Here is a 20148-nt window from a genome sequence, read left to right as displayed (position 1 = left end):
AATAGAAAATATTTGATCACTTAAGCAAAGTAACAAATCTAAGAAGTCAAAGTGTGACAGAAAAATATTTGGTTTCTTTTTGTTATAGATACTTGAAAATGGAGGATGCAGTAGTAATAGCTGGTAATTAATTCTTTAAAGAGGAATATCTCAATTTGTGGCACTAAATACCCATATGTGTTAATTATTATCCTCCAAGCTAAAGATATCTGGGTTAATGGGAATGGTTGGTGTATATTATTTGCAATGTTCTTGGATCACCTGATAACTCTGCTGTACTAACTGCCAAATCAGAGAGCTGTGGTTAGCTGAACAGAAGTGCTTCAGGACCATACATTTGTTAACTCCCTCCCACGCCCCCAAAGAAACAAAACAGCATGCATGCTTAGGTATGTGTAGTTAATCACATTTTCCTGAAATTCAGATACAATTTCTTTCAACCAGTCTAATGTAGTAGTATGATAAGATTTTGGACTTGCTCTTCAAAGATGAAATTTTACTTCCCCACTCAACACTGGAGTTAACGGGGAATTTGGGGTCAGACGAATAGCCTAGTCCAGGGGTAGGGAATCTTGGCTCTTTTATGACTTGTGAACTTCAACTCCCGGAATTCCTGAGTCAGCATGGCTGGTTCAGGAATTCTGGGTATTGATCCCCACAAGTCATAAAAGAGCCAAGGTTCCCTATCCTTGGCCTAGTCTATCTTTCACAGCTATAGTTGTGCATGCTTTTGTGTGGGAAGGCAAGCGGGGGTGGGTGGGTGGAATGATACAACATGGTTAGTGACAACATCACACAAATCTCACACCATATGCATTTGTGTTAAGTGCCATAATGCACATATCATTCATGGCATTTACATGATGACATCACCATCATCCATGTATCTCCATTATTGTGGTTTCCTGCTGTTGTTGGGAGAATAAATTATGGGAAGTACTCATGCATGCTGCCTAAAGGTGTCAAGGAAAAGTTGGGTCTAAATGAAATTATAAATAAATAAAATAAATACAAATTAAATGCATTATTCAATGACTTAAAATTCTATCTGTATATAATCTGTGCTGTGCAAAGTCGCTATGCTGATTTTAGAATAAAGTGTGGGAACGAGGCATCCAAAACACTGAGGTCTAAAAATTCACATTCTCTGGTAGACAAACTTACATTGCTCCATTCAATACAATGAGGCTTAATCAAAGTGGAATGTGCATAGCAAGGATAGGAAGGCTTTGGAGGCTAATGGCCATATTTAACCATTTCAGAGCATATTATATATGTCTCAAAAATGGATGGTATGGTAGATTGCCTATTTACAAAATGCTGAATGGTGAGTCTGGTCTTTCATAAAATGCACATTTAATTAAGTGTGGGGGGATTGTAGAGAATCTCAAAAGCTCTTGACAATCTCTTGTGTTTCCAAAATTGCACAAATCTAGCTTATTTTTTTTCCCCCATCTTTCAGTGTTCGGGGTTCCATTTCCAAAGAAACACACTGAAATATATGGTATCACACAGCACTGTTATTACCTGAGAATGGCAGAGACAGGGATAGAGATAGAGAGAGCCCCTGGGAGAGGATGGGACAATGGTCAATAACCTTTAGAGCAGCTCTTCTTTGACAGATAATGATGTGAAGGAAGAGACATGCCTCAACCCATCTTCTTGTGCCTACTGAGTTCTTCCACACAGTCAGATGAAAATACAGAAAGGATTGCAGAGCTTGATTATCACTTAATGGGAGTTCTCCTATCTGATGCGGGTGATTGGCTGAGTTTCTCATTCTCACACACATATACACAAACACACATATAAATATATACACATGGAATGGGGAAGCTTGGCATCTATCCACCATTTTACTGCAGCAAAAAGCCTCCTGTTCCAGTTAACTAAATTTTCAATCTATCCTTGGAAATTTTGGGCCCTATTATTGCTGCTAGCACATTCAGGAAAATGCAAAGATAAGTAATGGAACAGCTTGAAAAAATCTATTGCAAAATGATACCTCCTCTTCTGCCTTGCCTTATTTTTTGTGGGAGGCCAGCAAAAGGAGAGCTTTTAGAATAAATTGTTTTGCATGAATAGAATTTTAAAAAAGACATAAGGAAGGGGAAAAACACATTTTGGGGGGGTTATTTTTACCTGAGTTCCCCCCCCCCCGATTTACCCATGGTCTGAATATCTCAACAGCTGGAATGTTTGCCTCCAATTCATGGCTTGTGCCTTGATGCTCAAGCAGGAAAATAATATAGCTATAAATGGAGTGATAACTCAATAGACATATCTAAAGGGCAGAAATAATATTCTATTTATAAATGTAATTCTTCTCAATTCTGTGCATACTTGAAATAGACAATTTTATTATGCTAAAATAATGTTTCTATGTATTGAAGGAATAAAATATGGACAATTTCTCTCAATCATTATGGGCAGAATCCAGTTGTAAGAGACCTATTCAAACAAAGCAGAAAAATTGCATTCATGCAGTCTAGGCTTTGGAGTAACCATCCATTAGAAGCTATGATCTCAATAATCAGGATATAAGAAGGTGAACCCTGAACCAGGAAGCTTGATATTGGCTTTCACTACTGGAACCAAAAATCTTTAAAGCCCCTCTCTGTTGGAGCAAAAGAACAGCCAACAACAAAGCCCAACTAGAAAGAAGCTCTCCCCATCCATGGAGATGCTGCCATTTGTTCCTGTGATGGCTTACTCCATAGGCTAATTACACATGACATGTTGTGGTAGATTCCCTGACAATACTAGGACAAATAGTGTGCTGAAGATATTCTATTACACTTTTTTCCCAAGGCTGCAGTTATATTCATCTTCAAAAACCATTTGATGGTTCTGTTCTGTATTTATTGATCGTATTATTGTACTTGTATATACTTGACAGTATATTGATTGTAATCTGTAAATTGTAGATTATTTTGGGACACTTAAGGTATTGGACTATGCAGCTCATCATATACAGTTTTATGAGGAAAAATGGCAGCTATGTCAAAATTCCAGTTTCAAGACTTTTATTTTAAAAGGAAATTAATAGAAACTGGCGCAAGAGATACAACAGAATTAGCAGTAAATTATTTCACCCTCATATTATTTATCATTGCCAGGAGTTCAATCCTGACCAGCTCAAGGTTGACAGCCTTCCATCCTTCTGAGGTCAGTAAAATGAGGACCCAGATTGTTGGGGGCAATACGCTGACTGTGTAAACTGCTTAGAGAGGACTGTAAAGCACTGTGAAGCGGTATATAAGTCTAAATGCTATTGCTATTTGTAGAGTGCATAAATAATGCATATTATTTTTAGGCAACTATATTGTTGGCATTGTACATACTCAACTATGGAAAGCATGATAAAAGTGCACTTTACTGAGTGACTTTCCCCCCAGAACTATAGATATATATTGTAAGACACATTTTCTTTTTCCTTATATTACATGAATTCAATCCATGAACACTTTCACCTGTTGCTTTCACTTGCAAAGCTGCAGGGGCTTAAAACCATGTTGTAAGTTTCATGGAATGGAAATAAATTTTGATTCGTGAAGATTTGATCCTTAACATATTGTTGCAAGCAATAATTGTGGCAAATATTTCAGTTAAAAAACAACAGAAGCTTTCCCATTTTCTTAAAAGAATAGGATATTTTGTATAATGTTACCTTTGGTGAATTATGGGTACATAGTCCATGAAACATATACTTGTGGTAGTACATACAAGCTTATGCCTTTTAATAACATGTATTAGTCAGAAAAAATGCTATTAGATTCCTGATTTTTGGTCACCATAGACTGTCACTCCTCTTCTTTTACAAGAAGAAAGGGAAGCATTACATTGTATCCCATGGGCTGGCTGGCTGGAAGAAATGGCTCCCTCAAGCCAGCCTAAAACCAAAGTGGTCCACTTACTTTCCTCCCAGCCAAGTCTAACTATACAGATCAAGTTGAAGAATGTTTCCTTTGTTGTGTGTGCATGATGCTTATTCATCTACCAGCCATTCCCCTTTTGGAGGAGTCTATTTTTACAGCCTAATTTTCCACTTGTCTTTTGATCTTTTACCACAGAAGAGGCTCAGATATTAACAACACAGTCTAAAGAGACTGTGACGACATTGACTCAGGATGTCTGCCCGTTTGGGAACCAGGGCTCCCTGCATAAGCAGTTTTGGATAGAAAGATGTGCACTCCACTTGGAAGCTCAAAGTGCTAAGCTTTTATTTTTAATGGATGGCACTGAGTTGTGTGAACCAGTACTAATCCTTTGAGCATTACAGAAATATACTGTAGGGTCTGTGTGTGGCAAAGGAGCAGGTTTCATCCTATGGATCTTGTTAGCCCAGTCAGTATCAAGGAACGAGAACACAGCATCTATTACACTGGGTACTTTTTCTGTGCTTAGATTTCAACTCGTCCAGCATTAGAAGTGGGTCATTAACATCTTGCTCCTAATACTTCAAGTTTAAGCCAAAAGGATTAAGACAATGAATCAACTCAATTAAAAAGGACATGGAAAAGGGGAAAAAAGTGATAGAAGAAATTGCTGGCAAGTATGCATTAATGCTTCATGAGCAGGCTATTCTCTGAGCTTTAGTCTTTAATAAAAGAGACTTTCAAGCTAGTGGGAAAAAGCGTTCAGAATTACAATTCCGTGTTTATTTATAAAGGTTTCGTGTTAGGCTAATATGATAATGTATTGCCTTATAGACTTCTATAAGCTGACCCATCTCCTCTTTAGGTTCCAAGCCATAAACTGGGGATAAATATTTGAAATACTGTATTCTTTTCCAGACAGTGCCTGATTTTTCACATCTAGTGCATGTAAGCATGACCAAAGTTATGTGAAGTAAGTTGCTCTTGGTACTGAGATATAGTCTGCATAGAGGGCTCCAAACTTTCATGCCTTCCTAGCTTGAAGCATTGTATATTTCCATACATTAACATACAATTATGCCTCTCTCCAATGAGAAACTCCTGCAGAACGGAGTTGGACTGATGGAATTTAGTGATCTCTCAGATAACAAGAGCTTCACGTTTCTGCAAATTCCCATTTGCTGGTGAATCGCTGCTGCTGCTGCTGCTGTGCTGCTGCTGTACGGCTGCAGCTTGCCTGATTGATCGATGGCTGCAATGGCACTTTTCCATCTGACATTCTCTCTCTCTCTCTCCCCCCTTGCACTCTGTTCCCACTCGCCCACCCCCCTTTTCTCTTGCTTAAACAGCAGCCCTAACTTTTGTGTGTTGCAAATATAAAAGGCAAACCATGTGATAGAGGGGCAGAAGAACAAAAGCATTTGGAAGTAACAAGACCTCTTTTTAGCCCTCGGTCTGGGGAGTCCAATAAAAGGGAAGGCAGAGTGCAATTTGCAAAAGGTAAGCAAGCATATAGCCAAAAGCTTTAGATCAAACACCAAGTATTTCACGTGCTTAATATCACTAGCTGATTTTTTGCAACCCAAGGTTATTTTAATATCTTCTTAATGCTTAATAAGCTTTGATTTAAAGATAGGTAACGTCAGTACCTACATTTTTTTTATTGCCAGCATGTATTTGAATTATATATCTGCTGAAGATATTTGTGTGAAGTTAGGCAGCAACAAGGAATCTCTTGGTTATCAATGGGTTATGTTAAATTTGTGCCTTTAGACTGCTCTTCATTTGCACAAAACCATTACCTGGCAGCGGGAAATATTTGAATTGCTTGTGCGTTCCAAAAAGGAGCAGGATACCCTCAGCACTGTCTCTATATGCCATCATAATGGGACTCTATGACCACAGGCTAAGCATCTACTTTGAAACCAATGTTTACTTTTATTGCAACTTATGAATGTTGGTCGTCTGCCAGTCATCTGCTAGAATGCTTAGAATAATTGGAAACAATGGCAATATTTATTTCAGGCATTGTCTGTCATCCTTCACAGAGAATAGTTTTAGGTTTTGTATTTGAACATGTGTGCATGTGTGGGGAGGTAGCGTGGAGGTCATTTAAAAAAAAAACTTCATTAAATGTCCTGGGAAGTTTTGCCATAGAGTACACAGCACTGGTTATGGATTAGAAATAGATTTAATATGTGCATGCGATTGGTTAAAGTGAGTAAGTAAATCCATTGTGTTTGTCTTGGCTGCAGAACAGAGGAGATATATTGAGCAGTCGGCTTACCCTTCTGCACAACCATTAATGCAATGTGGATGCCTGTTGGCAGATCAGACTAGAGGATGCTCAACAAAAAAGCAGTTTAGAGGAACAATTTGTCAGGTCTTTAATGCCTGCCTTTATGAGAAGTTTCTTCTATCTTAGAATCATGTTTTGGTGGGCAAGCGATTAAGTGATTTTTTAAAAGGAGAATTACCTTGCAAGATAAAAAGGTCATGGGATTTTAGGATAAATGTATAACCAATGTTAAAAGATGAAATTAACAGAGAGCTTAAAGTAAGATAAAATAGGGGAAAGCCGTCAATTATTATTTCATTAAAAATATAAACTACCACCAGATGCTGAGCTAAAATAGTCAATCAGAAATGAATGTGTAAAACCAGCAAGCTTGACTGGGATTAAGAACATTGTCATTTATTTTTTTAAAAAAACAGTTGCATTTGAATTTGAGAGATTTCTGCCTGTTAGCATGAAGGATTGCAAGCAAATCATTTTAGCATAATGCCAATTTTGGAAATCAGCACAGTAGAAAAAATTCAATATACATGATGAAAGATTAACTTACAAGTAACATCCCAATCACTATCTGAAATGGGATGCTGTATAGGAAATAAATCAGCCAGAGAGAATATACAAAAAAATAGAGAGAGAGAATATACCCCAAATCACTGTAATAAAGATACTTTTTCATTTACAGTTGGGACTCTATTCCTCCCTGAATGGAAGCTAGCAGAAAATGTAGTAATAAGAGGTGCAATATAGTTTCATTATTTCATTTCCAAATGATTTCTTTGTCCTGGAATACCAGGCAATACCACTATTAAACCAGATGATATGACCAAAATCCACAGGCAAAATAATGATTGGGATTTAAGTGGATGCATATTTGACAGCTTCAACCAAAGATTTACACAGAGAAGAACTTGGGGTGACAAACAGTTACTATCACAATCAGCGATAGTACATAGAGGGAAGGAAAGGGGGGGATTTCACTCAGTTCTCTGACTGTAATACATGCTAATGTATTCAAGGGGCTGGAGGAAAAAAAAGTTAAATCAAACCCTTAAATGAGAGGTAATAAAATTCTACTTACCAACAATAATAAAGTACACAGCCTACCAAAGAAATAGACTTCTTTCCATAAAGGTAAGACAAGATTTTTCTTGATGGCCAAACCTATGTTGGTTTGCACTTAGCAGCTTTCTTCCCAATTCTTCCTAGTGACGCAGCCAATACTGAGAAGTCTGCTACTGTAACCTAGAGAGGCAATTCTAGGCCACAGTGACCCCAAACATATTTTTACAACCTTTTAAAGGGCACACACATGCACACATCCCTACAGTCTATGTTGCTGAAATTTTGGGGCCCAACATGCGACATTTTTAGAGAGAACAATTTTTAACTCAATATAAGGCGCCACGTCCCCATCATACTACAAACTCCACCAAGTCTCATATTACTTGACATTAATCACACTGTCCTCAGTCACAAAATAATAAATGCACAGTATCTAACATCGATAAGATTTTCCAGTTTGGATCTAGAGGATTCCCAAATAACTGTGGGAAATCTAGGTTTTAGATCTCATGGGGGCTCACTGTTGTAGCAACCTTCTCTACACACACACACAGCCACACGCACACCATTCCAAGATAGTTACAAAAGTTTGTTTAATTATTTTTTACTTTAAATATATAGTTGATCCTATTACAAAATTGTGTTTATTTCAAGTAAACAATACCTCACAACAAATTCTGTTTTGTTATGTTAGTTGTAATAATGCCACTATTTATATACATCTAAAATGCATGCGCTCCAAAATTTGCTTCAGCGTATCGGGTATATAAAGCAGTTATAAGATGTGGATTTGTGTGGAGAAGAAAAATGGTGTGTGCTTTACAAATGCTACATTACACATTGGGGCTGTGCAGCACTTTGGATATGAAGGGAGAAATGGGATTCAGAGAAAAATGGGTGCACCCGCCAGAAACGTCTTAATCCAAACATGGCTACAGAAAGCAGCCACTTTAGTTCAGGAAAGGTCCATCTGCTTTAAGGTGTTTCTGATAAATGTTACATGTCTTTGAATCACAGGCCTCCCTTTGATTCTACACTGCTGCACAGTCTTACTGCACATGGTCATTTACACATAAACCAATTTGCTGGTCCCACGTCTCTCATCTGCGTTCACATTTATTCAACTGTAGTGCCATGTATGCCTCATGCAATCAGCTTCCTGACTGCCAACACTTTAAACAGGGCCCTGGGGACCTATCTTTGGGGAATTCCACCTTGTATCCCAAGGAACAGGCTTTCATTTTCTTTTTAACCCATCAGTGTACTCCACCCCCCACTTCTTGAATGCAGAAACGGGTGACATCATCATCATCTCCCCACTCCAGCCCATTGCAAATGGGCCCACACAACATTTTCCAACTCAGATTTGAAACGATAATTTTATGACACCCATAAGCCCTTTAGAGTAGATGATCTCCAGAGGTTCATTCCATTGTAGTAAGAGCCCTAGCTCTGATGGGATATGATGCTTACATACCTTACTCCCCTCCAGTGGCTGGACACTGCTCTGTGTAGTTGTTTCATCCTAGGCTGGCAGCTTCTCTGCTGGTTGACAACTGCTACTTTTTTTATATATAATCCTGCATTGATCTAGCAATGCCCTTTTAATTCAATGAGGTCTCTAGAAACTCATGCTTCATTCAATCCTTGCATCTCTTAGTGGGCACTGTTTTGGTGTTTGCCCAGGCTGGGTAAAACATCCTCCCCTTGTTTTACCTTTCCCTATCCCAGTACAATACTGTATGTATCCTTACCCTTCCTGTTAAAAAAAGTTACAACATCGGAAAGTCTCTGTTTTTTCCCCCTATGAAATCAAACCATCAGTTCTTTCTTCTTACAAGTTTTCCTGGACCTACAAAGAGCAATGATAAGGAGAAAGGAAGGGATGTGAAGGCATTTGTGTACGGAAATCTCTGGGAAAGCAAAGGAAAGGCATGATGCTAGTGAGGCGGAACAATCCCTCAAAAAAAGAAAGAAAAAAAGAAAGAAAGAAAGAAAGAAAGAAAGAAAGAAAGAAAGAAAGAAAGAGAAAGAACAGAAAAGAAAAGAAAAAGCAGGCACTGGCAAAGTGGTCTATGTGGGAGTTAGCCTTCCCTCCATATATGAGAAGAGCAAGGAGTGGGGAACAATCAGTCAGGTCTGTTCCCCAGGTTTTGCAATGAAGAGTGGAATTTTTGAAGGTAACTTAGTAAACAGCTAGGAACAGCATACGAATCAAGTCGCTTAGGGTGATTTGAGTCTGAAACATTTAAGATGACTTGGGTTAGAAAACAGCTTTGAATCAATTTTAGAAACACAAACACCAGTGCATTTGACTGGACAGCATTTTGGTTCTCTCTCCCAGTGGATCCTTCCACTGTAAGAAATGGTTAATGGTGCAGTTAACAGAGGGAAGCATCTCTTCTTCAGCTCTTTCTCAAGCATGTTTCTGCTGGGATGAGTTGTCCTCAGAATTGCAGAAGGTTCAAAATCTAAGCTTTTTCTGTTTTATAACTGAGCTGGAAACATGGGGAATGACAGTTCAAAGGCATCATGATCAGGTTGCCCCCTTTTCCTTTTCACAGAGTCTATGATTGGCAATGGTGAAGGTTGTTCTATTTATTAATTCAAACAAAAGAGCTAGAAAAAAGGATGATGTTTCCCTTTCCTATGCCTAATGGTCCTGATCCAGATTATATTACATGTACTTTCAATAAAGTAAATAAATCTGAAATTGAAGCAGCATGGTCCATTCATACCTATCTATCAGTCTATCATCTATAGCAGGGCTTTTCAACCTTTTCACCTATTGTACCACTTTTAGGATATGGCAATATCCGAGTACCACCAATCGCCTAGCAAGGTGTTGAAAACTTGATGACAAAAAAAAGTAAAAAAAGTGATAAAGTACAGGTAGTCCTCAAGTTACAACAGTTTGCTTAGTGACTGTTTGAAGTTACAGTGGCAGTGAAAAAAGTGCCCCCCAAGGAACAGCCAAGCAAGACACCTGTCTGCCCACCCGGCGGCGCTCTTCCTCCTGTCCGAGGTTTTCATTGTTGTGAGCATTTCTGTTGAGGATTGGCAGCATGAGTGGGGTAGGGGGGTGTTTGGTTTTTATTTCCCCCATCTGCTGGGTGGTTGCATCAGGTTTTGGTCAGTTCACAAGACCCTGGGACACTCTGACCTTCATAAATATGAATCAGTTGCCAAGCATCTGAATGTAAATCACAAGACCCTGGAGATGCTGCAATATTCCAGCTGATCGGCACTTCTTCTGGGCTCAGCAGAAGCACCAGGATCAGCGCCGAGCTCCAGCTGGAGCCTGGCGCTGATCCTGGTGCTTCTGCTGAGCCCTGATAGCCCCGAAGAAGTGCTGATCCTGGCGTTTCCGCTGAGCCCTGACAGCCCTGCAGCTCCAGCCATCTCTCGCTCAGGCTTGTGCGGTGCTGCCACCGGTTCACCTCATTCCCCTCCCCTGCTACCACTTTTCTAGGATGGTCGCGTACCACCTGCCAGGTGTCAATGTACCACAGGTGGTACCTGTACCACTGGTTGAAAAGCCCTGATCTATAGCTATCATTTCATATCTAATCCTAGTCAGGTGGGAGTGAACATGTGGATTTAAGATGTAGTTTGGATCAGAAAGAATGACTGGCTTAAAACTACTCAGTAAGCAAAATGATAAACTGAGGAATTAGGACTTTGATTCTGGATTTCCCAGTTCCCAGTCTAACTACCACTAGGCACCTGTTTTGCTTAGCCCTGAGAAAGGAATTAATTGTAGCAATTCTAGTGCCTTTATTACATATGTGGTGGGATTCAGCTGGTTCGCACCGGTTTGGTAGAACCAGTAGCTAAATTTTGCTGCATTTGGAGAACCAATGGGCTTCCAGAAGTCATGGAGGAGGCCTCCCTGGCCTAGAACGGCCCACCAGAAGTGCATGGATGCCACTTCTGGAAATCCGTTCTAGGCCTCGGAGGCCCAGGCCTACATTGAATAAGAAACCAGTTGTTCAGGTATTTGAATTCCACCACTGCATATACTGTATACACACAAATGCACAGAACCTTTTCTGTAGTGAACATGCAATTTTTTTTTGCCCCATTGAATTTCATCTCACAATTGTTTATTGGTTGTGGAGTCAGAAAATGTCCTTTCATAATTCATGAAAATGGAAAATGAGGCCTTCATTTCAATGTATATGAAAGGATTAGGAAGAGGGAGAATGAGAGAGAGAGAGAAAGAGAGAGAGAGAGAGAGAGAATGAAAATGAGAAAAGTTTTGTGAGGAAATGCTGGAGAAGGAAGCCATATTCTTTTTCTGGTGCTTGTGTTCTGAACTATACACATCTGATGAGTAGGAGGAAAAAAACACAAAAGCCAAGATCAGTATCCTGCGGTTGCATTCTAAAGAAGTTACCTGATGTATGTACTTGATGTATAGGGGAAATCTCAGTCAAGGGAAGATGACCTTCTATTTGAGCACTGCAGTGGCATGCGGATGGTGGAAAAAAAAACATGAATAGATATTCTGGGTAATCTTTGACTGAGAGCTTAAAAATCTTCTGCTACTACTACTACTACTAGTCAATGTGGACACCATTGGGTTAACTAAAGAGTCCTGATCATATAAGCCCTTTTCCTTTTTTTTTCTAGGCAAAATGAGGGAAGCAGGGAAGAAGAGATGTAATTGCAAAAGTAATAAATAGTTTGATTAAATTAGCCTCCTCTGATCTGGTGCCCTCTTGATGGGCTATATCAATGATGGCGAACCTTTTAGAGACCGAGTGCCCAAACTGCAACCCAAAACCCACTTATGCATCGTCGGATGCAGGGTGGGTGTGGCCCATTGGGTGGGCATGGCTGCAGTGGTAACGGCAGACTGGATGGGACTAAAAAGTTCAATCAATCAATTCCAACTTTGCAAGATCTTTTTTTCCCTGCAAGAAGTTAAAATTGACTGATTGATTGAACTTTTTTTTTTGCACACGGCGGAGGCCTAAAGTGAAAAGGTGTTATAAAACCCAGCTGAAGGCCTAGGACTGGGGCGACGGCGTGCGTGCCCACAGAGAGGGCTCTGAGTGCCGCCTCTGGCACCCGTGCCATAGGTTCTCCACCACTGGGCTATATCTTCAGTTCCCAGAATTCCAAGCTATCAGTGGGTGAAAGTTCTGAGAATTTTAGTCCAAATGTATCAGGAGCAAATTGAGTTAAAAAATGTATTAGACGATCTTATTTTATATGTTTCAGACTTTCCCTTTATCAGAGAATCAACCCCATTACATAAGTCTAATTTGACAGAGAACAAGAGTTTGATTCAACCAAAGTAAAGCTTGTTCTAGTTAGAAATATAAGAAAAATATCTGTCACATTTCAGCCTTTCCCCCAAATCTGTTTATAGCCCAAGCTCAATGGGGAAAAATATGATACCTATATTAGATAGCTTTTATAAAATATCCCTACAGTGAATTTTATCCAGTAATAGGAAATTATCATTAAAGTAAAACCCAGAAGGAGGAGGAGGAGAAGAAAAAAGAAGAAAAAAGAAGAAAAATGAAACAATAGTCAATAGTTGGAAGATATTTCAGAAACTAAACTAATAGGGATGCTTCATCCAGTCTGGCAGGATTCTTCTAATAATGCAGTAAAATCTATTTATTGTTAGTCAGCTTAACTTTCCTAGGCATGGATTACCAACAAGAAAAAAAAAATTAAGTGGAATTTTCCTTAAGGCAAAAGCTGCCTTGGTTCTGAAGCATAACTGAAAAACTAATAAACTTTAATGCTTCAGAACATTCTAATTTGTCTTATTTTAATTGATCATATTCATGTAGCAACCATTTTATTTCATAGATTTTATTTAGCTCTTGCTTTAAGAAAAATCCTGTGGCAGTGAATTCCATGGTGCTGGTTTATAAAGATAAAGTGTTTTATTTCACCACTATTCAGTAGATTGCTTCTTATGTCATTTATTATCCCTGGGTTCTTGTAAGCTAATAGTAGAGATTGTTAAGGTACTGAATCGACATGAGGCCACAACTCATTAATTTAATTGCCTTTAGGGACTGATGACTGCCTAGGATTTGCATGTTAACTTTCTTAACAAAGTATAGTTGTGGTTCCTTTCCTGAATTTATTTGCCCAATTCCTTGCAGACAAGGATGCAGCCTACGGGGAGGGCTTATTATTTTGCATCCATCTAAAAGGAGACTGTGTGATTCTGTCGCCTGGTCTGACTTACGATCAGCTGTTATTTCCTTTTTATATGTGTCAGTGTAGAACATATTAAAATTTCTCAGTAACGGTATGTTTGGAATCTCTTTGATGCCCCACCTCTAACTTAACAGAACAATGAAACCAGGGTTGTAGTAAGCCTTTGAGCAGCTGGTTGTCTATATATTCTCTCTGTCTCTCCCCCCCCTCCCACTTTCTTCTTCTTCTTCTTCTTCTTCTTCTTCTTCTTCTTCTTCTTCTTCTTCTTCTTCTTCTTCTTCTTCTTCTTCTTCTTCTTCTTCTTCTTCTTCTTCTTCTTCTTCTTCTTCTTCTTCTTCTTCTTCTTCTTCTTCTTCTTCTTCTTCTTCTTTTAATTCAGTGTAGAATTTGGGAAGCACTGGCACTGCCATTTCTCTGCTATATCAGCTCTCACACTGGGCACTATCATGCTTAATAAATTACAAACTCCAGGTAGTCTTTTTAGTCTGGCTATCCTCACCATTTGCCAATCAAATGTTCAGACTAATCGAGGAAACTATGAGCCACCAGGAATAAGGTTGTTTTCGTATTATTTTAGTGATATTGAAATTTAATAATCTTTTACTACCAGCAGAAGCATAATTCAATCACAAGGGTGAGGGAGTCTGCTAACAACACTTTCCAACTTATTATAACAGAGACACAATTTGCATTGGTGTGGTGAGGTTGAAGCAGAAGGGGCCATACTGCCCTTTAGGACAAGCAAGTTCAGCACTGGAGTTAATACCGAGTGTCTGGTTTGGCAAAGGTTAAGCATTCCATGGCAGTGACACGCACATCACTGCCGCAACGGCTGAAGCTCTCTATGAATGGGATCTCCAAGGGTGCATTTGTATTCTTAGTAGAAATAATAGAGATGTGTGGGTCTTTTATCTGCTTGCAATTGAATAGTCTTTCAGGGAAAATAGGGCTTGCATAAACTGAAAAGATGTAGCTGAAGATACAGCAAAAAAGCAATTCTTTGTTCATTTTTTAAAAAACCTTTTTAGCTCTAAAAGTGATTGGCAACCCCCCCCCCCTCTCTCTCTGTGTGTGTGTGTGTGTGTGTGTGTGTGTGTGAGAGAGAGAGAGAGAGAGAGAGAGAGAGAGAGAGAGAGGAGGGGGAGGGAGGGAAGAGGGAAGGAGGGAGAGGGGGCGAAGAGGGAGGTTCTTCTTTATGACTGTATTAAAGTGCTATCAACCAGGTATTGTGCTGGCAGAAAAGTATGTCGGCCTAAACCAGTGGTTCTCAACCTTTTTAATGCCGCGACCCCCAACCGGTCGTAAGTCGAGGACTACTCAACCGGTTGTAAGTTGAGGACTACTCAACTGGTGCAGCACCGTTTGCAGAATGGGTCTTTTGGCGGTCTTAGCAGGGCAGAGACAGCCTGGACAATTCTTATTGGCTTTTAAAAGCCAACAGAATTAGACTCTATTCAAGAGAGTCTATTCTATTGGCTTTCAAAAGCCAATAGAATAAAAGGGAGTGGCACAGCTAAAGAAAAGGGGGAAAAAATGGTAGACTGCGTTGTTTGGTGACCCCCGTGAAATGGTCATTCGACCCCAAATGGGGTCCCGACCCACAGGTTGAGAACCACTGGTCTAAACTGTGTTGCCCCTATTGTTGGTCCCTACTTTGTAAAAATGGCAAAGCTGAGAAATGGTGCAATCCTTATTTACTTATTGAAAGGCAGGATTGATGGTTTCCATTGGCTTCACTTCCTCTCCCAGTAACTTGTCACCTGGTGTCAGGAAAACAACCACCAATGATTGTGGGATATGGCAAAATGGAAGTGGCATTTATCTACCTGTTGCACTGCCTAACTGAAAAAGGGGCATTAAGGAGAGGATATCAGGTGAAGCAAGAGGGGTTTCCTGGCATCTTCTTATCTGTCAGTTGAGCTGTTTAGTGCTCTTGTGAAAGAATACTAAATCTATGTTCAGAAACAACCTGGCTGAACAATAAATGGCATGCAGGTATTGGGTCAAATGAGGATGAATGAACTTTGTTCCCAGTAATGTTGCAAGAAAATAGTGGTTCTGGCAGCAAGTTGTCACCAAGTCCAGGTGACAATCACATGGATGTTGCTGAGAAACAAGATACTTTCAGAGTTAGAAGATTACACATTAGGTTTGAATGACATATGGCGCAATAAAATTAAAGTTTACATGGATTTCAAAAAATTATTTAAGAAAATTTGTGTGTGTGTCACTCCCTTTCAGTGACTCTGGGCATCTTACAAAAATAAAAAACCAATACACAAACAACAAAAACAATAATGTTCCACCCCCATCCCCACCTGGTAATAACAATCAATCAGATAAGCCACTGGCCTGTTGGCAAAACCAAGTCTTCAGGGTCTTGTGAAAGAGTGTCAAAGTGGGGACCAATCTAATCTCCACGGGTATGATGTTTCAAAGGGAGGGAGCCATTACAGAGAAGGCCCTTCTTCTGGGTCCCTCCAGATGTACTTCCTTAGGAGAGGGACCCACACATTCCCTGCATCCCTGCTTTGTTGGGTTGGGTAGATGTGACCAGGAAAAGACAGCCTTTCAAATAATCTGGTCCCAAGCCAAGAAATCATTTTATTAGATGTGTCATATTGCGAATAGACATAATCCCAAGTTATTCCCGAAAATATCTCCTTATGGCTCTCAGAAGCATGTCAGAAAAGAAAAACAGCAGACAAGTACAAATCTGGACACATTGGAAAATCATCAAGGGGTATTTAAAATTAAATCAAGAGAGCAATTAATAGCAGAAAGATATAATTATCAATGATTTTTTCCATTTGCAGTTATTAGATTCAAAATGGACAAAAACATTTATGATATGGAGCAAAATAAGACAGAATTTGAAGTAGAATTGTGCACTGGTGATGAACATGTAATTGCTAAAATGTATAAACTTTTGAAACAGAGGAGAAACATTTAAAGAATAAAGAATAAAGTGGGGTAAGAATTTTGGTTATTATATACAGATGGAGCAATGGGAAAATATGTGGTTAATGGGTTGAAATTTACATTCTGTTATGACCTAAACACAACATTTATAAAACAATTTCATTGGTATATTACACCAGAGAAATAGTCTAGAATGTAAAACTGCACTTCAAATGTATTTTAGAAATGTGAACAACACGAAGGGACATTTTTGATGCTTGAAGAACATGTTTAAAAAAGCTTAAAAATGGATTCAAATGCATCTTCGCTATAGAGGATTTTAAAAATTAATATTCAATTGAAGCCAAAATTTTTCCTTTTAGAACTGACAGATAAGCAGTTAGAAAAAAGGCATTGAAGATTATTTCAATATGTGATTACTATGGCAAGATATACCCAGAGATGGGTAGATTTAACACTACTCACTATGGAGGAATTGTTGGTGAAACTGACAGATCTTGCCAGGTAGATAAATTAACATACTTGATTAGAAAAAAGACACTATCTACATTTACTGGTGATTGGAAGCCTTTTATGGACTTTTTATATGTAAAAGTAAAAAAAATGAACTTGTGATTTATGGCTTTGATGATTAGACAGGATAGGTTATAGAAAGAAGAGTATTGGGATATAACTTTAGAGAGAGAGAGCTTTAATTGTACTTATAACTGCTGTGAAGAATATGAGAAGTCACTTTGTATCTTTTATTTCTATTTTTCTTCAACTTTTTTCTTTTTCTTTTACTTCCTTTATATTAGTTAGTTTTTATCTTCTTTTTTTATATAAAAAAAACTTCAATATAAAGCTAAAAAAAAAGAAAGTCCAGATCTGACCTCAAGGTTAGCAGCACCAAGAAATAACTTGGAAACAGCTATTGAGAAGATCTGTGACCTGAACCATACAGTTGTGATGGGCTCACACATAACATGTGCCATGACTATAGGCCGTGGTGGCGAACCTATGGCACGCGTGCCACAGATGGCATGCAGAGCCCTCTCTGTGGGCATGCGTGCCATCGCCCCAGTCCTAGGCCTTCAGCTGGGTTTTATAAAACCTTTTCACTTTAGGCGTCTGCCGCCGTGTGCAAAAAAAAGAAAAAGAAAAAAGGTTCAATCAATCAATCAATTTCAATTGCTCAGGGGGAAAAAAAAGATCTCGCAAAGTTGGAATTGATTGATTGAACTTTTTAGTCCCACCCAGTCTGCCGTTACCACCTCAGCCATGCCCACCCAATGGGCCACGCCCACCCGGCACCCGATGATACATAAGTAGGTTTTGGGTTGCAGTTTGGGCACTCGGTCTCTAAATGGTTCGCCATCATTGCTATAGGGCCTAGTGGCACTAAAACTGGAATGGGCAAAATGGTAGAGCCTGCCCACCATGGAGTATTGCACAAAGAGGCCAAGAAAATTATTTTATTTCTCTCTCTCTCTGCTATTCAGTTCATACTATAGTAAGGGGCAAATGAAGAGTAGAGAGAGAGAGAGAGATGTTTATTTATTGATCTATCTACTCCCTGCTCGCTCTTGTCTGTCTGTCTGTCTGTCTGTCTGTCTGTCTATCTATCTATCTATCTATCTATCTATCTATCTATCTATCTATCATCCTATGCCAGTGGTTCTCAACCTGTGGGTCGGGACCCCATTTGGGGTCGAACGACCATTTCACGGGGGTCGCCAAACAATGCAATCCGCCATTTTTTCCCCTTTTCCTTAGCTGTGCTACTCCCTTTGAATAGAGTCTAATTCTATTGGCTTTCAAAAGCCAATAGGAATTGTCCAGGCTGTCTCTGCCCTGCTGAGCCCGCCAAAAGTTCCATTCTTCAAACGGTGCTGCAAGTTGTCTGCAGCGAAGGCGAGCTGTCTGGAAGTTTCCACCCCTCCCTGCTGAGCAACTACTAAAAAATGTAAGTAAAAGAGGGCCAGGGATGGGAGGTGGGAGGCCGGCGGGCACAGGCAGGGTTGCTGGCACACATGGGGCCCGGCGGGTGCCTTACCTCCCTTGGGCTGGGCCAGCTGGTGGCCCAGCCGGTGGTTGGCCTGCGCCATCTCTGTCGCTTGCCAGCTACGCCTCGGCCGGCGTAGGGGGCGGCACCACGCATGCACGGCGCTCCCGGGCAGGGAAAGTCCTCGACTTACGACCGGTTGGGTAGTCCTCAACTTACGACTGGTTGGGTAGTCCTCGACTTACGACCGGGGTCGCGGCATTAAAAAGATTGAGAACCACTGTCCTATGCCATCAATATAGCCCTTCCCACTAGGCCTGCATTTCCAATCAAATATTCTCCACAATGAGTTGGGGATTATGGAATTATTAACTGAACATGAATTAGGAAGGGAAGTTTGCTCTTGGCAATGCGGTTATTATTGGTTATAGTTAGTTTTGATAGTTAGAATTCAAAGAATTTGTATCAGAAATAGGTTTTTCTTGATTTTAATTTAAAAAGGAAGATTTAACATTGAATATGTGTTGACTCCCTCTATGTTTGCTATCACACGCTTCTTAAAAAAAACTGGTTCCACATTTGAAATGAATTGCTCAGTAATATCAGTGCTGCATAACTGTTCTCTAGAAGCTTCTAAATTTTAATTAAAATTAGTCAGTTTCCAGTCACCTAGAAGCTTATTCAAAACTTTTTTCGCAACATGTCTGGTTAGTAAGCAGACATTGGGAAAGTGAGAGTTAACTGTTTTCTTCAGTAGAGAGAGCTTCCACCACTCTCCTCACTTCACATGTTACCAAATGATGATCAATCTTGTGAATTGCTAGAACTCTTTTTCAAGGCAGGCTGGTTGTTAACCAAAGGGGAATAATTGGATGTGATTAGGAAACTCAATTCTCTGCAGTATATCTCACCCATGAAGGCAGATTTGGCTTGATTAATCTTTACACAGTGGAGAAATAAACAACCCCTGGGTTCAGGTTTTTCTGAAGCATCAAAGAAATACTATTTTCTCATTCTATAAAAATTATAAATTCTACCAGAATTAAACTATTTCTCCCCCTCTCCCAGGTAGTTAGATTTTAAAGGTGCCTTGTGAATCAGATTAGAATTTAAAATAATAGCATTTCTAATAACAAAGTTGGAGGTATAGGTGGTCCATTAGGAAAGCCAAATTTTATTCACCAAAATTAAAAGACATCCAGTCTTCAGAAGTTATGTTCTATTTTCAGATTGTAGATGGTAACGTTGCTTTAGTTTAAAAATTCCCTTTGTTGTCTTACAAATGTTTATCTCACACAAAACCATTGGTAGTCATTTTTACTGCCCCAAAAGAAGCTGAAGTAGGAAAGCTCTGATACTCACACATAAGAAAGGAGGCCAGTATTTGTGCAATTGTGTGATGATAATGTTGATTATATCCATGCTGGATATACTTGTAAGCCTTGATATTGGAACTTCAAGCTTATTAGACATAAGACAGAGTTATATAGGTTGGCATTCCCCTGGGAATAGTAGGCTTAGATGGCTACTATTTTGCTTCCTGAAAACTGGTTTTATCTATGTCTAGGTCCATTAGTGAACACTGCTCAGTCTCATCCCACTATCAGCAATATGGGGTTTTCAATGAAAAACTCCTGTGTTTTTCACAGTCCTCCTTTTTGACCACAAAGAGAGACAAAATAAGTTTACTAGTAACAAGTACCACATCTGACACTATTTTTCCTGGAGATAACTATGGGGAGGCTATGAAAGATGTGAAGCGAATCACCAGCAAGACATAGTTTATTCCAAAGTATCTCATCAAGATCAAATCA

At 39.5% G+C, this 20148-nt stretch overlaps 1 protein-coding gene across 2 annotated transcripts in view; it reads left to right on the top strand.

The window, feature by feature from the left end:
- Positions 1-20148, top strand: part of LOC120319343 (norrin cystine knot growth factor NDP) — a 58324-nt gene that overhangs the window by 24405 nt on the left and 13771 nt on the right. The window contains exon 1 of one of the 2 annotated variants that reach the window (XM_039368113.1): positions 5116-5378. The exons of the other annotated variant lie outside the window; for it this stretch is intronic. The gene's annotated coding sequence lies outside the window, so the exon portion shown is untranslated. Of the gene's footprint in view, positions 1-5115; positions 5379-20148 lie in introns of those variants that run through there. 2 annotated transcript variants of the gene reach the window in all.

This window comes from Crotalus tigris, unplaced genomic scaffold, assembly GCF_016545835.1.
Source record: "Crotalus tigris isolate CLP2741 ecotype Arizona unplaced genomic scaffold, ASM1654583v1 scf7180000017601.7605149639:7615979, whole genome shotgun sequence".
Lineage (NCBI taxonomy): Eukaryota > Metazoa > Chordata > Lepidosauria > Squamata > Viperidae > Crotalus > Crotalus tigris.
Note: the sequence above shows the minus strand (reverse complement) of the source record. Positions and strands in the feature narration are given on the sequence as shown.